Raw genomic sequence first — 17965 nt, 5'->3', positions numbered from 1 at the left:
TAAATAAAATGTTAGGAAGACTAACAACTTGCTGTATACACAGATGCTGTAAATGGTATCCTGTTGATTCAAACTTTCTCATTAATGCAAAGCCAACTAAGGGAAACTAATTGACTACTTCTCTTCCAATATACAGCTCTTGACCATGAATACTAACAATGTAATTACAATGCAGGACTACATTTCTAGAAAATCTAAGGGTTTAATTCAATTACGGTCCAAGAACCTGTATAATGTATCCTGCACAATGAGACAAGGATTCAAAATCCGATAAAAACATAGCTCCCTGACAGGAAAGGTTAATCTACTTATAAAAGATAAATGTGAAAAAAAAAAAAGTTAAATGTGGATACAGTCCAACACTATACATTTAAGTAGTATAGATTTCCATACACACCATACACAATTGTTAACCAAGTTGGATTTGCTTGGTTAGGAAACTTGGTTAATTGATCCAGTCTAACTTCAAATGCTCAAGATCTATTTATTTAAAAGACCATTTCTAATAAAATGTTGTATTGCCCAAATGGTGCCTTTAAAATTTTCCAAGTATATTTACTTAAATATGAATGCTATTACTGAATTAACCTTAGCGAGCAGAACTTTATGTATTGGCATTCAACCAAAACTCAGAAACATAGCTATACTCAGACTTGAATAAATCCATTGGTCAGCAAGTCTGCTTTTCAAAAACACACCTTCATTCCTCTGCTTCAGAAGTTCAAGTCTACAGAAAGTCTCTGGGGCTAAATGAGCGGTGAAGAGGGAGGAACACAGCCCAATGGAGTAGTATTATAGCTCTGCTAATATTCCCTACATTTTCCTTCCTTTTGTGTAGTAGGAAAATTTGCAAGAATTCATGTTCATACCTAACTTCAATACTATTTCTTTAAACCACAAAATAACCTTATTAGTAAAAACATATCAAACAAGCTCTTTGTAATAACAATTCTGTCATCAGAATATGTATATTAGACACACTGGTGAGTGAAAACAAATACTTGAAGTTGAAAAGAGAAAAAATTGGAAATCTAAGAAAGGAGACATCACAATTTAAAAAAAAAAGATTAATCTTATTTTTATTGGAAAGTCAGATTTTACAAAGAGAACGAGAGACAGGAGAAAGATCTTCCATCCACTGGTTTCACTCCACAGCAGTCACAACGGCCCCAAGTTGCACCAATCTAACACCAGGAGCCAGGAGCCTCTCCCGGGTCTCCCATATGGGCACAGGGTCCCATGGCAGCAGATGACCCAAATCCTGGGTCCCTGCCACCTGTTTCAGAGACCTGGATGGAGTTGCAGGTTGCTGGCTTCAGCATGGCCCAGCCCTGGCTTTTATAGCTATCCACGGCACAATCCAGCAGACAGAAGATGTGTCCTTTTCTGTGTCACTCTGGTTTTCAAATAATTGAAGGTGCTCTTAATAAACTGATGAAATGCACACACGCATTTTGTACATAACCTTAGGTTACTTCTAAGCTTCCATTCTACCCACACACCCACTGGTCACTAAGTCACCAACGTATTTGTTCATCTGATTAAAAACACAATACTTTTTCAAGCTAATCACACTGTGGTTTCAATGAACTAGAAAATACTTTTTAAAAAACTGAAAGAAGGGAATAGGTGTTTAGCCTAGTACCTCAGGGTTAAGACACCCATGGTCCTACATCCCAGTACCTAGCTCCAGCTCAGCTCATGGTTTCAGGTTCCTAGTAAGATTCCTAGGCAGCAGTAATGGCTCAATAAATTGGGTGCCTGCCACCCACATGAGACCTGGACTTGAAGTGCACATGGGTCCCCATCAGAGTGCTAGCTCCCAGTTTCAGCCTGCTGCAGCCCAGGTTGTACCAGTTATTTGGGGAGGTAATGAACAGACAGAAGGTATATCCCCCTTCACCTTGCTTCGACTCTGCCTTTCAAATCCTAACAATCTTTTTTAACAAGTTAAAAAAAGGGGGGGGGGGGGGGACCTGGTAGCTCAGTGGCTAAAGTCCTCACCTTGCACAAGTTGGGATCCCATTTGAGTACCAGTTCTAGCCCTAGCAGCCCCGCTTCCCATCTGGCTCAGAGATTGTGGCCTGGGAAAGCAGGCGAGGACGGCCCAAAGCCTTGGGACTCTACACCTGTGTGGGAGACCTGGAAGAGGCTCCTGCCTCCTGGCTCCGGATCAGCTCAGCTCCAGCCACTGCAGTCACTTGGGGAGTGAATCACTGGACGGAAGATCTTCCTCTCTGTCTCTCCTCCTCTCTGTATATCTGACTTTGAAATAAAAATAAATAAATCTTTTTTAAAAAGAAAAAAAAACAAATTGCTCAGTGAAATAATAAAATAGCCAAATATGAGCACAGAAAAAGCCTGAAAGACTTCTTCACATCAAATCTCCACTACTAATTCAGGAAAGAAAACAAAAATCTTAGTTTGTAATATGGGCGACCCACAAGCATGTTAAAATCATTTTTCCTGATTAGAATTCACCTTCATTAACTCTGAAGGGAGTAAGAAAGGGAACCACAAATACAAAGAGGTCAGACATGCAAATTAAATAGAAATAATCATACATTGAAAAGAACTATTATTTCTGGAAATAATATATGAACTTCTGCAAGACCAAACTCTCAAATTATGTTAGGGTCAGTTTAATTTCAGATAAATCTCTAGACATAACTTTTTCCTTTTTTAAGATTTATTTACTTTTTATTGGAAAGGCGGATATACAGAGAGCAGGAGAGACAGAGCAGAAGATCTTCCTTCCTATGAATCACTCCCCAAGTGGCCACAACGGCCGGAGCAGCGCTGATCCGAAGCCAGGAGCCAGAACCTCCTCGTCCGGGTCTCCCATGTGGGTGCAGGGTTCCAAGGCTTTGGGCCGTCCTCGACTGCTTTCCCAGGCCACAAGCAGGGAGCTGGATGGGAAGCGGGGCTGCTAGGATATGAACCGGCGCCCACACGGGATCCCGGAACATTCAAGGCGAGGACTTTAACCACTATGCTGTCGCGCTGGGCCCTTTACTTTCTTTTCTAATATTACTTCTTCTTAATCACAAAATTATTTATCCTTTCAGTTGTCTTCTCAAAAGAAATTTTTCTTGGCAGATTCCCTATAATATCATACAATCCACATTTCCCCCCTAGCAAAATGTAAAGTAAGACTGGGTAATGGAAATAAACTCAAATATAGCTATCTTGGAGTTTCCTTGTTTTTGCTACTTTGATGAACATTATGAAGTTGCTTTTAAACATCAAAAAGTATAATCACCCCAGCCTAACAGTCACTTGCAATAACCCAAGTGTAAATTCTCCTGGGTTTTAAAAACACTGTATCTTATCTTTTACTACTGACCCTATACCAATAAAACTCCCCCAAAAGAGTAAAAGTAAACAAACTCACTCTCAGATTATGACAATTTAAAGTAATGTAAATCACTTTCATGCCCGCAGAAATCTATGTAGGGGTTTCAAGCTGCTTCTTAGCACTGACTCTTGGGAAAGTTACTTGGCCTCCTTAGGATCTAGTTGCCTCTTCCCATCAAAGGGGTATTGCTTAGGGTCAATACCCCTGAGACAGTCCTAGTTTATGTTACTAGCCCAGCGTGCAATGGTTAGGTGCCCCCCCCCTTTCACTCTCTGGTTTGAGCAATAAATCACACGCTTATCCGATGTACAGAGCTGTGAAGACTAAGTGAGCATTTACACAGAAAGCATTTAAAGACTGTATAGGATAAAATAAGAGTTCAGTGGGAAGGCAGCACCTTGTCAGGGCAGCCACAGCTTCCATATGGGTGCCAGCTCAAGTCCAGGCTGCTCCACTTCTGACCCAGCTTCCTGCTAATGACCTGGGAAAGCAGCGGAGGATAGCCCAAGTCCTCAGGCCCCTGAACCCACATGGGAGACCTGAAAGAACGAATCTCCTGGGTTCAACTAGCCCAACTCCAATATCTGCAACCACAACTGAAGAAAATCAGCGAATGAAAAATCTCCCTCCCTCCTTCCTTCTGTAATTCTGCCTTCAAAATAAAAATTAATAAATCTTTTTTTAAAAGCTAGCATGTGGATATTTCAAAAACTCATGGGAAAATTAAATTAAAAGTACAAACTTATTGTGATACATGTTTCTCAGAACATAAGGAAAATGAGTATTAGGAAAAAAAAAACTGCATGTGAAAATTCTGCTTAGTACCAAATCAGGACCCTTAATATTCTAAGAGTCTTGTCTAAATGAAAGTTACTCAGGTTATCTATGGAAAGTAGAAATTTAGTAACTATTTCCTGAACTCTCCCAAGGGCAGTACCCAACTATCTTTCAAGATGGAGAGACAAAAAATGATTCAATGGGTCCAGTATGACGGCTTCAATGGCTTCATTGGCTAACCTTCCAACACCACATGAGCTCCCTGCATATGGCCTGGGAAAGCACCAGAAGATGGGCCAAGTCTTTAGAACCCTGCATCCAAGTGGGAGAACATCTCCTGGCTCCTGGTTTCAGACTGGCTCAGCTCTGACCACTGCGGCCAGCTGGGGGCTAAAACAGTGGAGATGTTCTCTCTCTGCCTCTCCTTCTCTCTCTAAACCTCTTTCAAATAAAAATTTTTAAAATATTAGGAAAAAGTGATTTAGGGCCCAGCGTGGTGGCCTAGTGGCTAAAGTCCTCACCTTGAAAGCCCCGGGATCCCATATGGGCACCGGTTCTAATCCCAGCAGCTCCACTTCCCATCCAGCTCCCTGCTTGTGGCCTGGGAAAGCAGTTGAGGACAGCCCAAAGCCTTGGGACTCTGCACCCGTGTGGGAGACCTGGAAGAAGTTCCTGATCCTGGCTTCAGATCGGGATAGCACCGGCCGTTGTGCTCACATGGGGAGTCAATCATCGACGGAAGATCTTCCTCCCTGTCTTTCCTCCTTTCTGTATATCTGACTTTCCAATAAAAATAAATAAATCTTTTTTTTAAAAAAAAGAAAAAGTGATTTATTATACACAATGAATATATATACTTGGATATACAGTTCCTCATATTCTTGGAATACAAAAGACAAAACATGAATAAAAAACTGAGTATTAAATACACAGTTTGGAGAGTGTTTTCCATCGCCTAAAAACAAATACTTCCAACAGCACAAAGCTTAAGGGAATGATCAACATAAAATACTTAGGGAGCAGTGTAAGTACTGGCATTCCATATGGGTGCCAGTTCATGGCCCAGCTGCCCCACTTCCCATCCAGCTCCCTGCTTGCTTGTGGCCTGGGAACACAGCTGAGCATGAGCCAAAGCCTTCAGACCCTGCACCCACAAGTGAGACCCGGAAGCTGCTGGCTCATGCCTTCAGTTCAGCTCGGCTCTGGTCATTGTGGCCCCTTGTGGGAGTGAACCAATAGATGGAACATTTTTCTCTATGTCTCTCCTTCTCTTTGCAAACCTGACTTTCAAATAAAAAATATTTTTTTAAAAAGTTACATATGCAAATTCTTCTTTCCATATGCAGGCCTCTCAGAACCTGCTAATCTTCAGGAAGATCTTCAGTTTGATGATTCATTCCCCAAGTGGCCACATGGCATGGAGCCGCTTCTGGGTGTCCCACAAGGCTTTGGGCCGTCCTCCACTGCTTTCCCAGGCCACAAGCAAGGAGTTGGATTTGGGAAGCTGAGCCGCTGGGACTAGAACCAGTGCTATATGGAATACCAGCTTGTGCAAGGCAAGGATTCCAGCCACCTGGCTACCACACCAAGCCCTCCACTAATTTATCTTAGGTGAAAAAAATCGAACATCCAGATTCCTTCAAATGAGACAAGCTTTAGTTTATAAAAAGCAGGAAGGAAAAAGAACAAGAGAAAGAATAACAGATCAAGAAACTGATCACTAACGAATAATAATTTACAGTCTAACAAAAATTTTAAAAACAAAGGGCAATAAATCTAAAAGGTGAACTAAAATAGAATAATAAAAGCAAACGGGCCCGGCGGCGTGACCTAGCGGCTAGAGTCCTCGCCTTGCACGCCCCAGGATCCCATATGGGTGCCGGTTCTAATCCCGGCAGCTCCACTTCCCATCCAGCTCCCTGCTTGTGGCCTGGGAAAGCAGTTGAGGACGGCCCAATGCATTGGGACACTGCACCTGCGTGGGAGACCCGGAAGAGGTTCCTGGTTCCCGGCATCGGATCAGCGCAGCATCGGCCCGTTGCGGCTCACTTGGGGAGTGAATCATCGGATGGAAGATCTTCCTCTCTGTCTCTCCTCCTCTCTGTATATCTGGCTTTGTAATAAAATAGATAAATCTTTAAAAAAAAAAAAAAGAAAAGAAAAGCAAACAAGAGACATATTAGCAAAAGGAATGAGAAATTTTTTAAGCTGTCATGAAATAGAAAACATTACGAGGCCCAGCACCATAGCATAGTGGCTAAAGTCCTCGCCTTGCATCTGCTGGGAGCCCATGGCCGCGCTTCCCTTCCAGCTCCCTGCTTGTGCCCTCGGAAAGCAGTTGAGGAAGGCCTTGGGACCCTGCACTCGCATGACAGAACTGGAAGAAGCTCTCAGGCTCCTGGCTTCAGGTCGGCTCAGCTCCAGTCATTGCAGCAACTTGGGGAATGAATCACTGACGGAAGATCTTCCTCTCTTTCTCTCCTCCTCTCTATATATCTGAGTTTCCAACAAAAATAAATCTTTTAAAAAAATATTCCCCTACAGAACTGAAACAGCACAACAGTAGATTAGCCTAAATTCATTTTTATTATTTCAAATTAACCACTCAAATAATAAGCCATGAGACTAGGGAACTAACAGACACATTTAGATGTGAACACACGACAACAGAGAAGAAAAACTATGACACTCTTCTACATATATGATATGCCTTCCAACACAAAGAATTCAACATATTATCCCACAGACTAGAACATGCGCAAAACCAAATGTCATTTATTTCAATTCTTTCAACTATTCGTATATAACACAACATAAACTGGGGCTGGCACATCCCATAATAGGTGTCAGTTCACATTCCTGCTGCTCCTCTTCCCATTCCACTTTCCCACTTGTGGCCTGGGAAAGCAGTGAAGGATGACCGAATGCCTTGGGACCCTGCACCTGTGTGGGAAACTTGGCAGTGGCCCCTGGCTCCACACTTCAGATTGGCTCAGCTCGGCTCAGGCTGTTGTGGACACTTGGGGAGTGAACCAGCAGATGGAAGATCTGTCTGTCTCTGTTTCCCCTCTATGTAAGTCTGCCTTTTCAGTAAAAATAAATCTTAAAAAAAAAACATATAAACATTATATTTGGTATCACTCATCTGACCCTGAGTTAAAACATCTGCCTTTACTTTGCACTCCATACAAAAATACTTTCTAAGATACTGAAAGGGTGATGCCTGCCTTCCAGTTAAATCAATCATAGATACCACATCCACAAACACACTGAGGCCAGGCCATCCAAGCATGACTTGGGACAAGTCACCTCTCCTGAGAGCCTCAATCTCCCCACCAGCAAAATAAGGACCACCTAACTTGCACCTTAGTTGAAAAGATCAAACACCTTATGTTAAAACTTCTGCTCTGTATTACAAAGGCATTCAAATTAAATTTCATCAGAATACCTCTGGTTTCACAAACTTACAGGCCAAACCTTATTAAAACAAATATTATTCTTGCAAAAATGCAAAGAGGATTTACTTTTCCCCCCATGAAACAAGGTCCAGAATTTAATTAGCCTGTTTCTTAATAAAGGACTTGTACCTTAGAGTTGTATAGCTTTCCAGAGTTCTAGTCATGTGTTTTCCAACCATAATATAAGAAAGGATCAATGATAATTCTTTATTTTGGGGATAAAGTGTGTGAAACAATTTTAGTAAAACTACATAAAAATTTCTTGGTGTCTACTGGCTAGTATCAAAGAACTTTAGACTGCATACATCAAAAATACAATTCACGTCGTGGATTTCCATAGCTTCTTAAGAAGCATACATTTCTTACATGTGCAAAATACTCCACAAAGCCTTATCACTTACACAAAATGCACACAAGCTTTGATTAAAGTGATGCAAGAGCTTAGAAATCTGACAATTTTGTATTCTCATACCTTTGTCAAACAGAACATGCAATGACCACCATATATGATAACTTGAGTTAAAAAGAAATATGAGGCTGGCTTTTTGGCATTGTAGATTAAGGCACTACCTTCAACACTGACATCCCACATGGGTAAAAGTCCAAGTCTAGTCATTTTATTACAATGCCTGCTTAATGTGTCTGGGAAAAGTACTGAAAGATGGCCCAAATACTTTGGCTCCTCCCACCAATGCTGGAGAACCATATGAAACTTTTGGAGCCTGGCTTCAGTCTAACCCAGCCCTGGGCCACTGTAGCCACCTAGAGAATGAACAAGCAGATGGAAGATCACTGTGTCTCTCCCTATCTCTTGATAGAAATATACAGAACAAACTTTCAAAACAACAAATCTTTTTAAAAAATAACGTATTTTTAAAGTACTGAACAACAAATGAAAAACCCTAAAAATATTTCACACAGAAAATTACAAAAAAAAAAATGTAATGAAATTCTAGAATAAGCTCTATCTTTCAAGTTCCTTCTACTCTCCAGAAAAAATATTTCAGGGTATACTGAATGACTTCCATAGCCAACTGAAAATAACCCCTTCCTTTTTCTCCCCCAACTTCCAAAAACAGTGCTCTACTAAAACTTGAAATTTTTTAAAATTTTATTTGAAAGGTAGAGTCTCCCCACCTCCCCACTCACACAGACAGAAGAGAGAAAAAAAAAATATTTTCCCTCTACTGGTTCCCTCCCTTAAAGACTGCAACAATCAGGGCCCAGCGTGATAGCCTAGTGGCTAAATCATCCCCCTTGCACTTGTCGGGATCCCATATTGGAACTAGTTCATGTCCCGGCTGCCTCACTTCCCATCCAGCTCCCTGCTAGTAGCCTGAGAAGTCAGTAAACAATGGCCCAAGGACTTGGGACCCTGCACCTTGGGAGATCTAGCGGAGGCTCCTGGCTCCTGGACTCAGATCAACTTAGCTCTGGCCAGAGCAGCCACTTGGGGAGTGAAGCAGCAGATGGAATATCTTTCTTTCTCTACTCTCTGGAAATCTGCCTTTCCAATAAAAATATATAAACCTTTAAAAAGAACTGCAACAATCAAGCCTGGACTAGGCCAAAGCCAGGAGTCTGAAATTCAATTCTGATCTCTGACATGTGACAGGTGCCCAAGCACTTGCCCCATCTTTTACTGCCTTACAATGGATATTAGCAGGAAGCCAGATTAGGAACGGAGGAACCAGGACCAGTCAGAACTCTCTAATATTGCCAGTGATGGCTTAACCCACTCCACTGCCCTACAGGTGGCCACTGTAAATTTTAAGTTCAAAAGTTAACCTAAAAAAAAAAAAAAAAGTTAACCTATAGGCCCTCGCCTTGAAAGCACCAGGATCCCATATGGGCGCCGGTTCTAATCCCAGCAGCTCCACTTCCCATCCAGCTCCCTGCTTGTGGCCTGGGAAAGCAGTCGAGGACAGCCCAAAGCTTTGGGACCCTGCACCCGTGTGGGAGACCTGGAAGAGGTTCCTGGTTCCTGGCTTCGGATCGGCGCGCACTTGGGGAGTGCGGCTCACTTGGGGAGTGAATCATCGGATGGAAGATCTTCCTCTCTGTCTCTCCTCCTCTCTGTATATCTGACTTTGTAATAAAAATAAATCTTTAAAAAAAAAAGTTAACCTATAGTATCAAAAACTGAAGTTTTACAATTATAAAGATCCCAAAGGAAAGGGGGCAGAGCAGTGGTGCAGCAAGTTAATCTGCTGGCACACCACATGAGCTGGCACACCATATGTGCACAAGTTCGTGTCCTAGCTACTCTACTTCCCATCCAGCTCCCTGCCTCTGGCCTGAAAAGCAGTATAATGGTTCGATGATGGTTTAAGTCCTTGGGAACATGCACTCATGAGGAAGATTCAGCCTGGCTCCCAGATTGGATCAACTAAGCGCTGGCCTTGTGGCCATTTGGGTGTGAACAAGTTGATGAAAGACCTTTTCTCTCTCTCCAATTCTTTCAAGTAAAATAAACATTCCAAAAAGAAAAAAAAAACAAAGGAAAAAACAGTATTATTCTTCACTGTTTACTACCTTCCCACACATGACTGTGGGTGGTTTCAGTTAAACATGCAGAATATTAAGCATTACTAAACTGTCAAGCGCATATTTTCACATCTGACCATATATTTCCAGAAGAACAGATGAATCTGTCCCCACCCCCCTACCTCATTCATTTTAATTTAAAGTTCCTCAGGGGAGCACAAGAGTCAGTAACGTTGAAAAAAAAATGAAAAAATTTAGAATTCAGTTAACAAAACTTTGGCTATTTGAGATATCCAAAAAAAAATCCTAAATCAGGACTGGCACCAGGGTGGAAATAAGCTAAGCCTCCTTCTGCATTGCTGGCATCCCATATGGGTGCCAGTTTGTATCCACTTCCCATCCAGCTCCCTGCTTGTGGCCTGGGAAAGCAGTCGAGGATGGCCCAAAGCCTTGGGACCCTGCACCAGTGCAAGAGACCAGGCATGGTAGCCATGTAGGGAGTGAAACAGCGAATCGAAGCGATCTCTCCCTCTCTGGGTCTCCTCTCTGTAACTCTGTGTCTCAAAAACTAAATAAATAAGTCTTATAAAAATCCTTAACAGGGCTCAGCATGGTAGCATAACAGCTAAAGTCCTCACCTTGCATGCCCCGGGATCCCATGTGTGTGCTGGTTCTAATCCCAGCACTTCCCATCCAGCTCCCTGCTTGTGGCCTGGGAAAGTAAAAGACCAGGAAGCAGCCCCAGGCTCCTGGATTCAGACTGGCTCAGCTCTGGCCCTTGCAGCCACTTGGGGAGTAAATCAATAGACAGAAGATCTTACTTTCTGTCTCTCCTCTTCTCTCCTCTTCCAATAACAAAATAAATAATAAATAAAAATCTTTAATAAACTTCAAAGTTACCAAGTTCAAAATCGGTTCATTTAGAAGTTTAGCTTATTGCCTCACCACAATAAATCTGAAACCACAATCTCATAATTTACTTAAGAATTTACATATAAGTAAAAATATAAAATATGTAAAAACTTCCTTTAATATCCTTCTAAAGCCAAGACTTTGAGTATGAAAATACAGACTAACGTTAGCAATTACAAGATATTCACCCCCACCCTAGGTGAGATTTTGCTATAATTATGGTTTTAAGAATAAACGCACTCCACCAAATATAAAGATGAAATGTCCAATATTTTAGATTCCTCTAGAATTTTGACATATGTTCAAAAATACAACTCACAGGGAAAAAACAGACCTCCCAATAAACAATGAGAAACTGCAAAACATAAAGCACTTAAAAGAATTGAGGAGCACTTCATAAAAACACAATCATAAGAAGACCAAACATCTTCATTGCAAAGTACTTTTTACTCCTAATGAGTAACGGTCAGGAAGCACTGAAACACCCTGCATAGCAATTTTTGACTAGTTCCAGGACCAGGTCATTGAGCGGATGTTAAATAATTTTAAATATCAACACTTATTTTCATATCAGTTTAAGAAAAAACCTACTCCACCCTCCCTGCTGGCCTCTGATACCTTAGACTGCTGGTGTTAATTCACAGTGAGAAGGAATGGTTAATAAGTACATTTCCTTTCCAATCTGCTTCTCTACCCAGGCATTAAACAACAAATACTGAAAGTGAATTCAGCTACCTAGATCCTCCTACCAGAAATGTTCCCCACAATACCCCAATCCGTTCCACTGTTACTCCAATTGCCAAAGCCCCTCCTATTAATAGCAAATCCCTTTCGTGCCTGCTCACTTTAACTCCAACTTGATGAAGTAGACACCACTCAGAATTTATAAAATTGGCAAATGGAATTTTCCTCTTCTCATACAATCAAAAAGGAAACTAAAAATAGGGTACATTCAGAGTAAGACACAAACATTTAAAGTTCAAGCAACTTATACACATTTGTGGTGCTTGCTCTACACTGGTTCAGCTCAAATTGATTTTGTGAAACTTTGTTGCCAAGCATTCTGTAATTACTTTTACCTCAGGTGAGTTTCCTGTGCAATTTCACATGTAAATATAAACTAAAATTTTTACACCAAAACTCTAAGACAATTAGGAAACTTCAAAATTTCGGGTTTGGAGAAATTTTCACATACTCACAAAACTAAAGAATAAAAAGGAACTCTCCTGGATACATGCATGTACAATCATCAACTGGAGGCGACTTCTTTTTCCACTTCTCCCTCCTACTCATCCCTTTCCCCCATTAGCATCTTCAATAATGATTAAGACATGGTGCTCAATAAGTAAACAGAAAAAGCACAAACACAGCAAAACTATCAAGGCCCATGAAACTGCTAAGTCCAGCAATGTGATTATACAGCCACTCAACAACTCCATGATAGGTGATAAATCCAGGAAGCAAACCAAAAAACCAAACAACCATCTTTAAGAAATGCAATAAAGACCAAAAAAACCCAGATACATTTAAAATCATATATAAAAGAAATATGTAATGAAAATGAACTTAAACATCTGCAATTAGGTTGTATCCACATAGCACCTTAGCTCAAAACGGAAAAAAAAGACTATTTAACATAATGTGTCATAAAATTACAATTCAACCACTTGAAAAACCGCTGAATACTTATGCCTTAACTGGTCCTTCTGAACCCTAATTATAGATTGTTATCAGTGTGGAAAGAAAACCAGGCATTTTAACCTAAGTGGTTTTAAACGTTCAAAATTAACCCCACTGTTCATTGGAAAATATATGAAAGCAAGTCTAAACTACCTGAATTGTATGTCATTAACAGAAATGTAGCCACTTCCCAGGGCCGATTTTCTTAAAAAAAAAAATAATAATAAGTTCACATATACCCTTAAATACAACGCGCTAGGCTACAGACAAAATTAGGAGACCGCCTCCTGCTTTCGCTGCTAACCAATGCGCAGAGAGAGAAGGTTGGCAGCAAAGTGCAGCGAGGACAGTAACAAACACCAGCAGCTCCGAGCAGGCCCTGCTCGAGCCAGGAATGACGCACTTCGGTAACCCGACTCTTTCTCCCCTGCACCCCCGCCCCCAGCAGCGGTGCTGACACCGCCAACAGCCCGGAGTAGGGAAAAAAGACAACAGAAAAAAAAAAAAAGGCAGAGGTTGCACCGCACTAGGTTTCATCAAGAAACCTCGATTATTCCTCTTTCGACACTAACCACTAGGACTAAACAGGAAAAGAAGCTTCGTGCTTAAGCAAGTCCCATCATGGTGGTTTAAGAGTCACTAAATTAAGCTGATAATGAGTCCAATCCACAGAGACAAATACAGGGTGTGGCTGCTGTGAAATACGGCGGTCCGTGGGAGAAAAGGGGTACGAAATTTACACTCCGGCGTGAAGGAAAGACGGGGCTTGACGGGGGGTGGGGTGAGGCGGCCCGCGCATTTTAAGGAACCATTGCAAAGCAACACAAGCTTCTCCTTGACTTAAACCTAACCCTTTACACGATCAAAAGTTTCTAATAGGTCGCATGGAAGCGCCAAATAACCAATTAATCAGACACCATGACCCCCAATTTAAAAACTACACCCAAGAGAAAGGAGGAGGGAGAGGGAAGGGGGTGCTGGGCAACAACATAAAAAAAAAAATTCTAGGCCACGGAGAAAAAGTCTCACAGACCGGATGAAAGTACTAATGCAATATTAAACATTTCAGCCCAACACCGAAGCCCGAAAAATCACACGAGAGCCCATTACTGTTAAGGATTAAAAATAAAATGACACACCGAGGAAGAGCACAAACTAGATGTCGAAAGTACAGCGCTTCGTAAAAAACTAGAGGCAAAACAAGACATTCTCGCGACGGGGGCGGGCGGGGGGGAAAGGGGAGCCGAAATCAACAATACGTTTAGAATTCTAGGCCACAAGAAAATGGGAACGGGGCTCAAAGTTTTGCGGAACTACTTGATGCTGTTTCCCACACCTTCTCTGCCATGGCCCATCCGATCCTTTTCGTCCTAAAAAATCGCCGGTCACGGATCTCCGGGATAGAGAAGAAAAAGAAAGTCGAGCGTGAGCAAGAATAAAAAGTGTGGAGGGAAAAAGCAGAGGCTGCCTACCTGGGGCAAGGATCAGCTCGGTTCGTGCCTTGCGAAAGACAGTGCGGTGGGGGTGGGAACGAAAAGCAGCACTAAAACTAAAACAAAAGTGGCGCCAAAACCCCCCAACAAACAGCCTTCCACTCCCGCCCTTCCCCCCCTCCGCCCATGCCAGGCAGGCAGGGCCCCCTTCGGGGCAAGGTCTGCGCGCGGGGGCCAACGCCGCCAGACCCCAACCGATTTAGCAAATTGTTGCCCTAAGAAAACTGACCGAAGTCGGGCCTCGGAAGGGATGCAGAGATCGATGCCAACCGCTTTCCCAAGCAGTTCCCCCACCACGCGCTGGAGATGATGGGGCGGGGGAGAAGCAGAGGGGCCCGTCACATGAATGTTGTTCCCTCTCTAGGAAGGGAGGAAGAGAGGGAGGGGAGGGAGGGAGGGAGGGAGGGGAGGAAGGAGGGGAAGGGAGAAGGGAGGGGGCACGAGGGAGGGGTGTGATCCGAGTAGATTTTTCCTCGCCTCCCTCGGTCCGAGGCCCAAATATACACAACTGAGCCTCCTCTTTTTCCCCTCCCCCCCAGGCTCCCAGCACCACCATTTTGCTCTCGTCTTTCCCCTCGCCACGGTACCGCGCTCTGCCCCGACCCCAGCCTCGGCCTCCCCGGCTGGCCTCCCCCGACCCCGGCTCGCATCCCACCCCACCTCCAGTTTGGGTTCTCAGAGGCTTAAGAGCCTGCCGGAGAAAAGGAACCTAAATCGACTGCCACATAGAGGAGCGGAGCCTCCATCTTGCGCTGCTCCGCGTTCTCCATTTTGGGCCACCCATTGGGGCGGGGGGGGGGGGGTCCTCCGTAGAGGCCCCGAGGGAGAGTTGGGCGAGGGAAGGAAGAGCAAAGCTTCAGCGAGGGTAGTCGAAAAAGAGTCGTCCTGCCGTATAAAGCCACTCTAGGAGTAGGAGGTAGGGAGCAAGGGGGCTGGAAGTTCCTTGGAAGTGTTGGGGGTAGCGACTGGAGGGGAGAGGGCAGAAAGGAGGGCTGGGGGTGCTTGCGGGGGCGAGCCCGAGTCTCCCCGCCGGGACTCAGCCGCCCGCTGCATGGCTGCCCCCCAGGGGAGCCGAGGAAGCAGAGGAGAAATTCAATGGCAACAGAGTGTCCAGGCTCTTTCCCTCCCAACTCCTGTGTCTCGCCCTCTTTCAACCACACAACACATCACGGTGGGCCCCGCGCCCTCCGGGTGCCCCTCCAAACTTCTAGAAGCTTCGCCTCCGCCATTTTATAACTTACCTCCCCCCTCAGCGTACACAGAGGCAGCAACGAGACTGTTCGCCTCCCCCACTCCTTCCTTCTTTCTCAGGCCGGGGGCTTCTTCACCCCTGGGCTGGTACAAGATTTTTTTTTCCCCCTTCCTCTTCTTTACACCCTCGAATTCTACTCAGGGACGGAAGCTCCCGCGGTTCTAGAGCGGTGGGGGGTTTTGAAAGTGGCGGTCGGATCCGGCGGGTTTTTTTTTTTCTTTTTCTTTTTTTTTTTTTTTTCTTTTTTTTTTTTTTTTTTTGGTGGCGCTTCGGGATTGTTTGGGGTGTTCGCTCTTCGGCGACTTGGAGGCGAATGGAACGCGCAGGCGCCATCTGTCGGCCATGAACCCGCGCCCGGCTCCCGTTGGGAGAGAGCGGCATCCAGCGGCAGCCAGCGGGCACTGCAACGCGGGCCCCTGGCCCTCCCACCCAGCATCCTCCTCCCAGTCGTCAGCCAATCGTGGCCGAGTGACTCCCGGGTTCAGCGTCTCCGACGCCGCCTGCAAACGAGGCGCCCGCAGGGGCGCGCCGCCGAGTGGGGTAAACAAGGTGCCGTGCCCGCGCCTGACTTACTCATTGCTTGGGCCGCGCTTCCACCGCGAACCACGGTTCCTCTGGCTTTCTTGGGGCCGGCGGGGAGCCGTGGGGAGCGCCGTAAAGCAGGTGTGGCGGAGCGCCGGGCGGTGGGAATTCAGGAGCCGAACTCTCTCAGGGACTGATTGTCCGGGCCCCTCCGGCCCTCGCGCAGCCCCACGCCGGCAGTCCAGGCGGGCATCACGCTTACAAGTCCCGTTCTATGACGTACCCCAGCGAGGGCCCTGCAGCCCTAGGGCCGGTCTCTGCCTTCTCCATGGACCCTACCGCTTCCCACAAAAAGTAAACTCGCCAAACTCCAGCTCCTGACCCTAGGTGGCTGGTTTAACAGGATTTAAGAGGCGGTAGTTTTAGGGATTTTTTTGTTGTTGTTGTTAGCTTTTTGCTTCAATTGTGGAGAGACATCTAAGTGATTCTCCACCAGGAAGACCTAGCGTGGTAACGAAAAATATTTATTTATTTATTTTCTTTGCAATCAACTACTCCCGTCAGGAGAAAATGTGGAGTGTCTGCCCAGGGTCTGAGTAAGCTCGGGAATTGGTCCACTGGGCTAGGCAGGTCTTAGAGGGACCCGGACTGAAGTGAAGGGACAATCGCAACCTGAGCAAAAAGCAGTGAGGGCAAACTACCCCCTCTGTTCCCGCCCTCCGCGGTGCCTTTCCAGTGCCTTCCTGGAAAGGGGGGAGGGCAGCGTGGCCACACCAGTAGGTATTTAAGGTTCCTAGCCACCCCCCCCCCCAAAAAAAAACCCGTAGCACTGGACCTGTTTCCGGTATTAGCTCAAATGTTTGTCACATTGATTTTGGTAATTTTTTTTTTTAACACTTGTACATAACATTTATATGTTCCAGCAGTTTGAAGTAGGTAATCAGTAGGAAATTTTCTTGATGTGACTTAAAATTGTTGATAATACATTTATATTTAAAGCTACAATACAGATCCATTTTTTTTTCTTTCAAAAGCTTATGTAAGGACAGTGTTGTGGTACAGCAACTTAAGATGCCAGTACCCCATGAATGCTACTTCCATTTCCGGCAGTTACCTCCAGTGCAGCTCCCCATAACGCACCTAGTTGAACAGCACAGGACACCGAGTGCTTAGGCCCCTGCTGCCCATGTTGAAAACCCAGCTGGAGGGCCCGGCGGCGTGGCCTAGTGGCTAAAGTCCTCGCCTTGAAAGCCCCAGGATCCCATATGGGCGCCGGTTCTAATCCTGGCAGCTCCACTTCCCATCCAGCTCCCTGCTTGTGGCCTGGGAAAGCAGTTGAGGACGGCCCAATGCGTTGGGACACTGCACCCGCGTGGGAGACCTGGAAGACATTCCTGGTTCCCGGCATCGGATTGGCGCGCATCGGTCCGTTGCGGCTCACTTGGGGAGTGAATCATCGGATGGAAGATCTTCCTCTCTGTCTCTCCCCCTTTGTGTATATCTGGCTGTAATAAAATGAATAAATCTTTAAAAAAAAAAAAAAAGAAAACCCAGCTGGAATCCCAGGCTCCTGTCATTAGCAGAATGAACCAGAAGACAGAAGAGCTGTCTCTCTGTTTGTCTTTTTAAATTTCTTTTTAATATTGTTTACATAATTGAGAGACGCACACCATGTGAGTCTGCAGTTAGGATGGGGAGAGTTGAGGTGTGGAGAAAGATGGGTGAAACAAATGTTTCAATTGTTTTTAATCTTGTGTCTACAGCAGCAAAGGGGAGGGGGCCACACCCTGGTGTGAAACTACAACAGCACCCAGGGATGGAGCATGGTCAATTGATGATGCGTTAGAGACCCCGATATGGGGAAGACTGTTCCAAGGGAGGTACTTGAGTGGTTTTGATAGCTCTGAGACATCATCAGCTTTGTAGCACCAGAGTTGGGAAAATCTTTCCAAGCTCTATTGGCTGACCAACTCCACTTTAGAGCAACCACAGGGCTTGGAACGTGCTGCAAAGCTGGGCCAGGAGA

The 17965-nt window shown here is 44.7% G+C and overlaps 1 protein-coding gene and 1 long non-coding RNA gene across 7 annotated transcripts in view; one reads left to right on the top strand and one right to left on the bottom strand.

Annotated features, from left to right (window-relative positions):
- The window catches only part of STAG2 (STAG2 cohesin complex component), a 142886-nt gene extending 127199 nt beyond the window's left edge, over nucleotides 1–15687 (bottom strand). For 2 of the 5 annotated variants that reach the window (XM_058658708.1, XM_058658711.1), the window contains exon 1: nucleotides 14395–14549. The gene's annotated coding sequence lies outside the window, so the exon portion shown is untranslated. Of the gene's footprint in view, nucleotides 1–14144; nucleotides 14164–14394; nucleotides 14550–14825; nucleotides 14945–15406 lie in introns of those variants that run through there. The other 3 variants (XM_012927705.3, XM_058658709.1, XM_058658710.1) reach the window with 3 other exon arrangements.
- On the top strand, nucleotides 15008–17089 carry LOC131478533 (uncharacterized). Of its 2 annotated transcripts, none has more exons than XR_009244540.1 (3): nucleotides 15008–15081; nucleotides 16504–16719; nucleotides 16974–17089. It is a non-coding gene; the product is annotated as an uncharacterized LOC131478533 (long non-coding RNA). The 2 variants fall into 2 exon arrangements; XR_009244539.1 differs by lacking the exon at nucleotides 15008–15081 and adding an exon at nucleotides 15965–16326.
- Nucleotides 17090–17965: the final 876 nt, after the last annotated feature.

This window comes from Ochotona princeps, chromosome X, assembly GCF_030435755.1.
Source record: "Ochotona princeps isolate mOchPri1 chromosome X, mOchPri1.hap1, whole genome shotgun sequence".
NCBI lineage: Eukaryota > Metazoa > Chordata > Mammalia > Lagomorpha > Ochotonidae > Ochotona > Ochotona princeps.
The sequence above is the reverse complement of the archived record's forward strand: the minus strand, read 5'-3'. Positions and strand labels throughout refer to the sequence as shown.